Source organism: Heterodontus francisci, chromosome 13 (genome assembly GCF_036365525.1).
Source record: "Heterodontus francisci isolate sHetFra1 chromosome 13, sHetFra1.hap1, whole genome shotgun sequence".
Taxonomy (NCBI): Eukaryota; Metazoa; Chordata; class Chondrichthyes; order Heterodontiformes; family Heterodontidae; genus Heterodontus; species Heterodontus francisci.
Genome location: NC_090383.1, coordinates 92,817,348 through 92,830,201, shown reverse-complemented (window position 1 = coordinate 92,830,201; position 12,854 = coordinate 92,817,348). Strand labels below are relative to the sequence as shown.

At 41.2% G+C, this 12,854-nt stretch overlaps 1 protein-coding gene across 6 annotated transcripts in view; it reads left to right on the top strand.

Annotated features, from left to right (window-relative positions):
• Positions 1–12,854, top strand: part of prkcea (protein kinase C, epsilon a) — a 640,473-nt gene that overhangs the window by 111,642 nt on the left and 515,977 nt on the right. The window lies entirely within an intron of this gene.

Sequence of the window (12,854 nt, the reverse complement as noted above, 5' to 3'; positions counted from 1 at the left end):
ATAGTACTCCAGATGGGATCTCACCAATACCCTGTATAACTGAAGCATGAGCTCTCTACTTTTGTATTTGATTCCTGTCACAATGAATGATAACATTCTATTAGCTTTCCTAATTACTTGCTGTACCTGCATACTAACTTTTTGCAATTCATGTACTAGGACACCCATATCCCGGACCCTCTGAATCTCAGAGCTCTGCAATCTCTCACCATTTAGATGGACAATTTCACATCTTCCCACATTATACTCTATTTGCTAGATCTTTGCCCACTCACTTAATGTATCTATATCACTTTGTAGCCTCCTTATGTCCTCTTCACAACTTACTTTCCTACCCATCTTTGTATCATCAGAAAATTTAGCAACCATACCTTCAGTCCCTTCATCCAAGTCATTTATATAAATTGTAAAAAGTTGAGGCCCCGACACTGATCCTTGTGGCACACTACTCATTACATTTTGACCCATTAATGCCTACCCTCTGTTTCCTGTTAGCTAGCCAATCTTCTATCCATGCCAATATGTTACCCCCTACACGATGAGCTTTTATTTTCTGCAATAACATTTGATGTGGCATCATATTAAATGCCTTCTGGAAATCTAAGTACAATACATCTCCTTTATCTACAGCACATGTTACTTCTTTAAAAAACTCCAATAAATTGGTTCAACATGATTTCCCTTTCACAAAACCATGTTGACTCTGCCTGATTACCTTGAATTTTTTTTAAGTGCCCTGCTATAACGTCTTTAATGATAGCTTCTAACATTTTCCCTCTGACAGATGTTAAGTTAACTGGCCTATAGTTTCCTGCTTTCTGTCTCCCTCCATTTTTGAATAAAGGAGTTATATTGGCTATTTTCCAGTCTAATGGAACCTTCCCCGAATCTAGGGAATTTTGGAAAATTAAAACCAACGCATCAACTATCTCACGAGCCACTTCTTTTAACACCCTAGGATGATGTCCATCAGGACCTGGGGACCTGTCAGCCCGCAGCTCCAACAATTTGCTTAGTACCACTTCCCTGGTGATTGTAATTTTCTTGAGTCCCTCCCTCCCTCCCATTTTCTGCTTTACAGCTATTTCTGGAATGTTACTTGTATACTCTGTGGTGAAGACCGATGCAAAATACCTGTTCAATTCATCTTACATCTCCTTATTTTCACTTATTAATTTCCCAGACTCACTTTCTATAGGACTAACGCTCAGTTTGTTAACTCTTTGCTTTTTTAATTATAGAAACTCTTAACATCTGTTTTTGTTTTTATATTTCTCACCAGCTTTCTCTCATACTCTAATTTTTCCCTCTTATTAATCTTTTAGTTGTTCTTTGCTGCTTTTTATATTCTGTGCAATCTTCTGACCAGCCACCCATCTTTGCGCAATTATATGCTTTTTCTTTAAGTTTGATACCATCTTTAACTGTTTTAGTTAACCACGAATGGTGGGTCCTCCCCTTGAAATCTTTCTTTCTCATTGGAATGTATCTATTCTGTGTATTCTGAAATATCCCCTTAAATGTCTGCCACTGCATTTCTATTGACCTATCCCTTAACCTGCTTTGCCAGTTCACCTTTGCTAGCTTTGCTTTCATGCCCTCATAATTGCCCTTATTTATGTTTAAAATACTAGTCTTAGACCCACTCTTCTCTCCCTCAAACTGAATGTAAAATTCAATCATATTATGATCACTGCTGCCGAAGGGCACCTTCACTATGAGGTCGTTAATTAATCCTATCTCATTGCACAATTCCAGGTCTAGTATAGCCTGCTCTCTGGTTAGCTCCAGAATATGCTGTTCTAAGAAACTATCCCAAAAACATTCTATGAACGCCTCATCTAAGATACCTTTGTCCATCTGATGTTATGAGTCTATATGTAGATTAAAATCCCCCATGATTATGGCTGTACCTTTCTGACAAGCACCCATTATTTCTTACTTTATACCCCATCCTACCATGTGGTTACTGTTTGGGGGTCTGTACACCACTCCCACATGTAACTTCTTGCTGTTATCATTTCTCATCTCGACCCAAACTGCTTCTACATCCTGGTTTCCTGAACTTAGGTCATCCCTCTCTACTGTGCTAATATCATCATTAATTAACAGAGGCACCCCTGCACCTTTTCCGAGCTTTCTGTCCTTGCTAAATGTCATGTAGCCTTCAATATTCAAGTCCCACCTAGGTCATCCTGCAGCCATGTCTCTGTAATGGCTGTCAAATCGTACTTATTTATTTCTATTTGCGCTATCAGTTCATCTGTTTTGTTTCGAATGCTACGTGCATAAACAAGAAAATACTTTTGTTAGAAAATACTTATGTTTTAGTTAAATTCTATCTGATCTAGGCGCAGTTAAACTGCTGTCACATGTGACCTCCCTTTCGAGGATTAGACTCTTAAACAGCTAAGTTTGGAATTTTGAAACTACCCAATATGCGTATGAATGTTTTCTGTGCATGTTTACTCAGTTAATTGATGCTTTTCTTGATCCTGATGAAATTGCTTCAGTGCTGCTTTTGTATCGTCAGTCTGCTACCAACAATAGTTGCTGTCAGCGAGTCAAGGTTGCTACCAATGGAGCACCACCAAAAGAGGAGAGTGCCTCTGGTGATAGCAGGCCTTCTGGTATCTGCATAAACTGAGTACATGCTTCCTGCACAATTTTTTGTTTAAAATAGGCCAATGGATGGTTATTTCAATTCGCTCCGTATGGTAGGTATCCACATGTAGGTGTGTTTGCATATATAGGTGCAATTTTATTCTTTTGTTGTAGCATTCCAAAATGTACATGAACAGATGGCCTGAGATGTTTGTGAGAAGACTACAACAGTTTAATGTTTAATAGCAGGTTATGCCTCAGTTAGCTTATTTTATAATTTTCTCGCCTTAGGCTAATACATTCCTGTTTCTTTTACAGCTCCTTATTTTCTGCTTAGTGTCGATTTAGACACTGGCTTATCTTAACTGATTGCTTTGTCAGTTGTTTGCTGTTCAGCAGCTGGAGCCCAGCAGCAGGCCCCATCTGGCTGACAGGACAGAGGCTGTTAACTGAGATCCATTTTTGTCTGTGGCGTCAGAATGCCATGGTTTCAGTGCACTTTGTTTGAATGTCTTCTGCAGAAGTACCTTTTGTTTATTTTTCTTCTGCTTTTCAAGTGTTTTGTGACGTTCTGTTACAACAACCAGGGATATCATTACCGATTGCTAACCAGTGACTGCAAGTAGAAGGTGCATGTGCATGGTCATTCAGTAAGAGCAGGGTCAGGTCTGGCTGTTATGCTCTCCCATGTTTGACTAGCTGGCTGACATTATGACAGCTCATACAGGAAGAAAACCCAGTTAAACAAGGTATCAGAGGGCTGCTGGCGTTAGTGGAAGAAATATTGAAAACTAGATTTGGAAGCAGTGCGTGGTTGAGAAGGATGGGTGGGGGCTGGGGATGTGGGTGGGGGGGGGGTGGGGTGCGGTGGTGGGGGTGGGTTGGCAACGTCCGGCTACTTGATTAGCATTGAGAATTGCTTTTTATTCTGTTCCTTCCTCTCCCCTGCCTCATGTAAGCCGTAAATTTGTACTTCCCTAAATAGCTTCACCAATTAGGGATCTTGGTTGAGAACCCGAGTCCTCTGGTTCCTTCGCAAAACACACTGGTGTTCTTGCTGTCCCATTTTGATGGACAGCTGGAGAAATGTTGTAATTGAGCAAGCTGAAATAGACCTGAATTTTCTAACTATTATAAAAATCCATAAACAGACCATTATTATTTTCATAATTTTGACCACACAGAACTAAATCAGTTTTAGGAAGGGAACATCAAAACTTTTTATCTTCACATTGCTGTAGTCTTCATTATGTCTGCACTGCTCTACAGTTATATTTATTTTCTGTACCTCATGTAAAAACTCTAAAAATATCCTCTACAGAAAGTACACAGTTTAGTCATTCATTCCCTGGATTGCTATTTCTTTGCATTGATTTTGTAAATTAAACTGTATTTAATTGTCTATTGACAGAGCATATAATATTTGGTATGCACCTCTTTGGAAAATAACTGTGGTGAATTATACTTGCATACACTTTCTATTACCCAGTACTGGCATCCTTTATTTTTATGTGCACATTTATCATTTGTTTTTAAAGTAGAATGAAATTGCTAACTGGATTTTAACCAAAAATCATTGGTGAATCCTCTCATTAGATATTACCTGTTGTGTAAAGGAAGCTGGCTATTTCGGTACTGATCATTATTGGCTAAATTACCATGGAGAAGGGAAAACAAAATACATTGTTATAGTTAGAACAAAAAAGACATGAATTCTATAGTATGACAGTGTATGGATTTTTTGCATAGATTTTATATATTTGCTAACAAAAAGCTGAACTGAACTAATGTTACAAATATCTCCTACTCCTGTGTGACTGAAGAATATCTTTCAATGCTGCATGGTGTTAGATCTGTTTGAATCCAGACTGATGGGATAAATATTTCCTTTTTTGCTGGATTTCAATACAGTCGGTTGGGCTTTCTCAAACCAGTATATAATGGGCTGGACTTGCTATATTTGGTATCTTTTTTCTGGTTACACTGTTACACTGTGTGTGCAATTTATAAGATCTGATATGCTCCTGCTTCTCACCATGCAAGAGCTCCCTGAACCACACATTTCTGTGTCCAAGAGGGCAAACAGTCAACTGCATTTAAGTCACGGGCAATTCTGCTCTTAGTTGCAAACAGGGAGATCAGAAATCAGTATGCTCTCTCCAGTTCCCCTTATCCCATAGGGAGCCATTTGTCCTCTGCCTGGTATTGCCAGCATAGCATAACTGAACAAGGGAGGTCAATAACAACTACAATAACAAAAACAGCAACAACAACTTGCTCTTATATAGGCCCAACCCCTGGGGCATTTTGAATGAGGGTGGCGGACAACCAATTAAGGCCAAATATTGTTAATTAAGAGGCCTGTTAATGCCTTGTTCCGGGCAGTCCCCTGGAGGGGTTGCCCCTCCAGGATCATGGCCAGACAGCTGTGGCTTATTGAAAAATAAAATTACCTCCACTTGTCCCTCGCTGTCTGTGTGTTCAAATCGGCAGCTCCCACCTTGGCTTGTGGGGCTGCTGATCTCTGAGTGCCGGAGGGCCTCCCATTGGCCTCTCCAGCGTTGGGAGCCCACCTGCTGTCCCTGATTGGATGGTGAGCTCACTCCCTTCCCTTTAATTGGCTGGAGCATTGATGATTGTGGTGGGCATGCCTAAAGCATGGCATGCGGAATCAGGATCCAAAACTAACCCCCATATCCGATTCGCACCCTGGTTGAAAATCCAGCCCATAGCATCTCTAAAATAGTAAAATATCCCAAGGCGCTTCATAGGAGCATTATGAAACAAAATTTGACATGAGCCACATAAGCAGATATTAGAACAAGTAACTTGGTAAAAGAGGTAGGTTTTAAGGAGTGTCTTAAAGGAGGAGAGGTAGAGAGGTTTAGTTAGGGATTTCCAGAGCTTAGGCCTAGGTAGCTGAAGGTACGGCTACCATTGTTGGAATGTTTAAAATTGAGAATGTGCAAGAAACCAGAATTGGAAGAGTGCAGAGATCTGAGGGTTTCAGGGCTGGAGGAAGTTCCAGCGATAGGGAGGGGTGAAGCCATAGAGGGATTTGAAAACAAGGATGAGAATTTTAAAATTGAGGCATTGTTTGATGTAATGCCAGTGTAGGTCAGCAAGCACAGGGAACTGCATAATTGGAGCTCCAAAACCATGACCCTCTGCCATTGCATATTGATGTTATCTTCCTCGTTTTTCAATAAAGGTGCAGACTCTCACTGGTAGATTGTAAGTGTATTTTCATTTTAACTCCTACTTTGTCACATTCAGATACTTAAAGTAAACCTGATATATCAAAATATATTTATTTATTTAGAGATACAGCACTGAAACTGGCCCTTCGGCCCACCGAGTCTGTGCCGACCAACAACCACCCATTTATACTAACCCTACAGTAATCCCATATTCCCTACCACCTACCTACACCGGGTGCAATTTACAACGGCCAATTTACCTATCACCTGCAAGACTTTGGCTGTGGGAGGAAACCGGAGCACCTGTCGAAAACCCACGCGGTCACAGGGAGAACTTGCAAACTCCGCACAGGCAGTACCCAGAATCGAACCCAGGTCCCTGGAGTGCGCGTGTTCTTAGTTTATCAAAACAGTATTTATAAAAATTTCAAAGGCTTTTTAGAAATATTGTTATATAGGTTGATTCTTTTCAGAAACCTTGCTCACTTTCCTGGTGCAAATACAAAGCTAAACATTGGAAATCTGAAACAAGAAACAAAAAACTGGAGATAGATGGCATGTCAGTCAGTTTCTGTAGAATGATAGGGCAGGTTTGGGCAGGTGTGTAGACCCTTTATCAGAACTGAACATTGAATGAGATAAAAGTTCTTTTGTAGGGTGGAAAAGAAAAGGTAAGTGATGGGTTGGAGGGGCACAGTGGAGAAGAGAGAAAATTGATACTGCAGTCACCGAAAGGAAGTTAATGGATTCAATGATCTCCAAACTGTTAAGTGAAGAAACAGCAACCCGTTAAATGATTTAAAAGATTATCTCAGGCAGGCAATGAAACGACATTGGAAAATATAAAGATACGTAAATAACTCAAGTGGTGCAATGGTCAGGGAAACCTCGTGCAAGGAAAAGTCAAGAAAATGTGAATAATTAAGGCAAAAGTGTGTCTTTAGTTCAGAATTAGGAGAAAAGCCAGTGTAACTTTAACCCCTGAAGAAACCAATTGCTATAGGGATAGCAACACAGGCAGGAAAGGAACAAATAAAACTCCATTTGTCTGGGAATAGTGTAGTGCAGACATGAGGGAAATACCTGGTAATATTGCATAGTAGTTTCGCTTTATTTTACTGCTGTTTTTGATATGCAACCTGTTTGAATTCAGAAATGATAACATTTCAATAAAGCAACAGGGAATGGCATCCTAACATTGTTTTAATATAATCAACAGCTCTCAAGCATGTGTGCAGATGAATGTTACTGTTGCAGCTTGTCATAATTTATTAATCCATAGAAACATTTTAAATGAATTGACGTAAGCTCCCACTAACAACATTGTAATTGCTTTGGCTATTATTTGCCACTTTTGTGGTGTAGTTTCAAATAAGCTAATCCAAAATTAAATGAATTTCTCAGTCTTAAAGTAAAAATAAAATTGAGACTTATTAAATTGACCTTTCAGTAATTCTTGAATTGACTTGTGGTACAAATGGTTTGTAGTTAACTGTGACACTGAGCTAGATGTACTTTTTAACTGTTTTGAGGGTTTCTGCCTCTACCACCTTTTCAGGCAGTGAGTTCCAGATCCCAGCCACCCTCTGGGTGAAAGAATTTCCCCTTGAATCCGCTCTAAACTTCCTACCTCTTACCCTAAATCTATGCTCTCTGGTTATGGACCCCTCAACCTATGGGAATAGGGTATTTCCATGCACTCTGTCTAGACCCCTCATAATTTTATCCACTTCAATTAGGCCTCCCCTCAGCCTTCTGTGTACCAAAGAAAACAACCCTAAGTCTATCCAGTCTTTCTTCATAACAAAAATTCTCCAGTCCAGGCAACATCCTCGTAAATCTCCTCTGTACATTCTCCAATGCAAACGCACCTTTCCTAAAGTACGGTGATCAGAACTAGCCAGTCTCTCATACAATTCCAGCATAATCTCCCTGCTTTTATTTTCTATGTCTCGGCTAACAAAGGCAAGTGTCCCATATGCATTGTCGACCACCATATCTACCTGTCCAGCCACCTTCAGGGATTTGTGGACAAGCACTCCAAGGTCCCTCTGTTCCTCTACACTTCTCAGTATCCTACTGTTTATTGTGTATTCCCTTGCCTTATTAGCCTTCCCCAAATGTATTACCTCACACTTGTCCAGATTGAACTCCATTTGCCACTGTTCCGCCCACCTGACTAGTCCATTGATATCTTGCTGCAATTTAAAGGTTGTTTCTTCATTATCAACCACACAGCAAATTTTTGTAACATCTGCAAACTTCTGAATCATAACCCTTACATTCAAATCCAAATCGTTGATATAAACCACAAAAAGCAAGGGACCTACTACTGAGTCCTACGGAACCCCACTGGAAACAGCCTTCCAGTCATGGAACACCTTTGATTCCTGCCCGTAAACCAATTTTGGACCCAACTTGCCTTGGATCCCGTGGGCTATTACTTTTGTGACCAGTCTGCCATGTGGGACCTTATCAAAAGCCTTGCTAAATTCCATATAGGCTGCATCAATTGCACTACGCTCATCGACCCTTCTTGTTACCTCCTCAAAAATTCAATCATGTTAGTCAGACATGACCTTTCCTTAACAAATCCGTGCTGACTGTCTTTGATGAATCTATGTCTTTCTAAATAAAGACTTTCCTGTCGCTCAGAATTTTTTCCAAAAATTTTCCCACGGCCGAGGTTAGGCTGTAATACTCGGTCTATCCCTTTCTCCCTTTTTAAAGAATGGTACAAGGTTAGCTAACCTCCCATCCTCTAGCATCATGCCTGTAGCCAGAGAGGTTTGGAAAATGATGGTCAGAGCCTCCGTTGTTTCTTCTGTTGCTTCCCTTAAAAGCCTAGGATACATTTCAAAGATGTTAAATCCTTTAATACTGCCTCTCTCACTTTGTTAATTTAATCTACTATTTCACACTCCTCCTCCCTGATTGCAAGGTCTGCATCGTCTGTCTACTTTGTGAAAACAGGTGCCAAGTATTCATTAAGAACCATACCCACGCCCTCTGCCTCCACACACAGATTACCCTTATGGTTCATAATAAGTTCTACTCTTCAGTTATTCTCTTGCTCTTTATGTATTTGTAAAAAATCTTTGGGTTTTCCTTGATTTTACTTGCCAATATTTTTTCATGGCCTCTCTTTGCTTTTGTAATTTCCTTTTTAAATTTCTCTCCTACACTTTTTATACTCCTCTAGTTTTCTGCAGTATTAAGCCCCCAGCCTATCTGTCATAAGCATTCCTTTTTTTTTATCCTCTCCTTTAAGACCCTTGACATCCAGGGTGCTCTGTATTTTAAGTTCCAGCCTTTTTATTTAAGGAACATACTTACTCTGTGTTTGTTAACGCAGTAAGTCCCATTCCCCTATCACCCTTTTGCTTGTTGACCTACATTGGCTCCTGGTCAAGCAATGTCTTGATTTTAAAATTCTCATCTTTGTTTTCAGATCCCTCCATGGCCTCACCCCTCCTTACCTCTGTAATCTCCTCCAGCCCCACGACCCTCCAAAATATCTGCATTCCTCTAATTCTGCCTTTTGTGCATCCCGGATTGCAATTGTTCCATCATTTGTAGCTGCGCCTTCAGTTGCCTAGGCCCAAGCTCCAGAATACCCTCCCTAAATCTCTCCACCTCTCTCCCTCACTTTCCTGGTTTAAGACACTTCTTAAAACCTACCTTTTTCACCAAGCTTTTGGTCATCTGACCTAATATCTCCTTTTTTGGCTCAGTGTCATACTTTGTTTTCTAATGTTCCTGTAAAACACCTTGGGATGTTTTATTACATTAAAGGCACTATATAAATGTAAGCTGTTGTTGTTGAAAACTCACTATCTCTTCCTTGAATGCCTCCAACTGATCTGCCACTGATTTACCTTTAAGTAGCTGTTTCCAATCCACTTTAGCTAAATCACATCTCAGCTCAGTAAAATTAACTTTTCCCCAATTGACAACTTTTATCCCTGGTCTGTCTTGGTCCTTTTCCATAACTACCCCAAATCTAACTGAATTATGATCACTTCCACCAAAGTGCTTCCCAACTGATATCCTTCCACCTGCCCAGCTTCATTTCCTAACACTAAGTTCAGAACCACCCCTTTTCTTGGACTTGCTTCATACTGGCTAAAAAAGTTCTCTTGAATGCTCCCTCCGTGCCTTTCACACTAATTCTATCCTTGTTAGTATTAGGGTAGTTGAAATCCCCCATTATTACTGCCCTATTGTTTTTGCACTTCTCATTGTTTTACTGACATATTTGCTCTTCTATCTTCCTCTGACTCTTTGGGGATCTATAGTACACTCCCAGTAGTGTGATTGCCCCTTTTTTGTTCTTCAGTTCAATCCATATGGCCTCACTTGATGATCCTTCTGTCATATCGTCACTCCTCACAGCTATAATTATTTCTTTCAGCAATATTGTGACCCCCTCCTTTTTTAATTCCCCCTCTCTATCTCATCTGAAAACCCTGTAACCAGGAATGTTGAGCTGCCAATCCTGCCCTTTCAGCCATGTCTCAGTAATAGCTATAATATTAGCTATTTCATATATCAATCTGTGCTCTCAGTTCATCTGCCTTATTCCCTAGACTTCTTGCATTGAATTATATACCATTCAGCACTATTTTCTAGCCTTTGTTTCCTTTGCCTTCCAAACAGATCTACTAATTTTCTGCCTTCCATTTCCAAATTTTTTTTTCTCCCTTCTGAAACTACTCTCAGATTCCCATCCATCTGCCAAACTCATTTAAACCCATTCCAACAGCATTAGCAGAACCTCCTGTGAGGATATTTGTCCCAGCCCTGTTAAGATGCATCCCGTCTGGCTTGTATGGGTCCCACCTCTCGCTGAAGTGGTCACAATGCCTCCGGAGTCTGCAGTCCTTCCACTTGAACCATCACTCCAGCCATGTATCTCCAACTCTATCTTCCTATTTCTGTATTCACTAGCACATGGCATTGGGAGTAATCTACCTTTGAGGTCCTGCTTTTCATTTCCTCTCCTAGCTCTTTAAACTGCCTGCCGGACCTCATCTCTCTTTTTGTCCATGTTATTGGCGCCAATATGGACCATGACCTCTGGCTGTTCACCCTCCCATCTCAGAAAGTCCTGTAGTTGCTTAGTGACATCTTTGACCCTGGCACCAGGGAGGCAATGTAACATCCTGGAGTCACGTCTGCAGCGACAGAAATGCCTGTGATCCCCTCATTATTGAATCTGCTATCACTATTGCTGTTCCTCACCTCTTGTGCAGCTGAGCCACCCATGGTGCTGCGGACCTGGCTCTGCCTGCACTCCCCCGAGGAACCATCGCTCTCACCAGTAATCAGAATACTGGTTGGAGCATGACATGTACTTGGGGGACTCCTGCACTACCTGCCTGGTCCTGCTTACTGTCTGGCAGTCAAACATCCCCTCTCTGCCTGCACTCTCTTAAGCTGCAGGGTGACCACATCCAGAAACATGTAATCCGTGAAACTCTTAACCTTGCGGATGCACCCTAGTGACTCCAGCCACTGCACAAGCTACGAATCCCAGACCCCGAGCTGCTCTTCCTGGTGACACTTGGTCATTCAGGCCATGAGAAACATCCAGGATTTCCCACAAGGCACAGGATGTGCATTCCACGGGGCTAAGGTGTCCTGCCATGCCTTCAGTTTCTAGAATATTAATTGGAGACACTTATAGCTACTCACCATTTATTTGGCTCCTTTCCTGGTTGTGACATCAACTATAGCTGTTTTGCAGATGTTGCTTTTGTTGTTGGTGATATTGCTGGAGGCTCTCTCCCCCACTTTAACTCCTCAGTAGCTGGGCTCATTGCACAGCCGCCCCTGGTGCTCATGAGTCTCTCTCTATTCGCCTGCATAGTCACCAAGAACTTAACGTTCCCTTCTGTTTTGGCAAGTATGAGGGACAGACTATTATTATAACTTGTAGCTCTTTCATTCGCTGCTATTTTGTGTTTCACTTGTTTTGCAAGTTTGTTCAATTCAGCAGTTCTTTGTTTCCATTTTATTTATGCAGGGAAGGAGAGAGTTACCTGGATACTTTGTTCGAGGAGGCAGTCATACTTTAGAGTTGGTCAGTGGTCAGGGACAGGAGCGTGTGACTGTGCGTCAGGCAGGTATGGGGCTCCAAGATGTAGTGATGGAGAATCTATGGCCCTTGACTTTCACCAACAGGTACAAGATACTTGCTAGCTGTGTGGATGAAAACAAAGATTGCAAGGTGGATGGGCAAACTGACTATTGCACCATGATGCAGGAAGCCATTCAAATGGGGGGAGCAAAAAGGAAGGTGGTAGTGATATTGGACAGTATAGTTGGGGGGATAGATATTGTTCTTTGTAATCATGACTGACAGTTCCGAAGGTTGTGTTGCCTGCCTACTGCCAGAGTTAAAGATATTTCCTCGTGGCTGGAGATGAACTTGGAGTGGGAGGGTGAGGATGCAGTCGTTGTGATTCGCGTAGGAACCAATGACATAGGTAATACTAGGAATGATGTTCTGCTGAGAAAGTTTGAAGAGTTAGGGTCCAAATTAAATCGCAGAATCCCAAAGGTAATAATCTCTGGATTGTTATCTGAGCCATGTGCCAATTGTCATAGGGTCAAGCAGATTAGAGAATTAAACATGTGGCTTGGAGAGTCATGTGGGAAGACGGGGTTTCAATTCATGGGGCGCTAGAACCAACTGGGAAAGAGGGTCCTTTGGAATGGGCTTCACTTAAACCAGGCTGGGATCAGTGTTCTGGTGAATTGTATTACCAGGGCTGTGGATAGGGCTTTAAACTAATTGCACAACACCTCAGTCTGGGGCACAATGAATTTTTCCTGCTATCTCATCTCTACATCATTACTCAGTGAGTGCTGGGAGGTCCTAAAGGAGAAAATATTACTTCCAAAACCTGGTTATGATTGTTCTACATTTGTAACCTATCTGAATATTGTTGCCAATACAACTATAATCATCATAAACTTTGTAGTAATCTAACCACAGTGAGTCTTTCTTTGCATATAGATTTTAGTATTGTTGCTCTTTGGAAA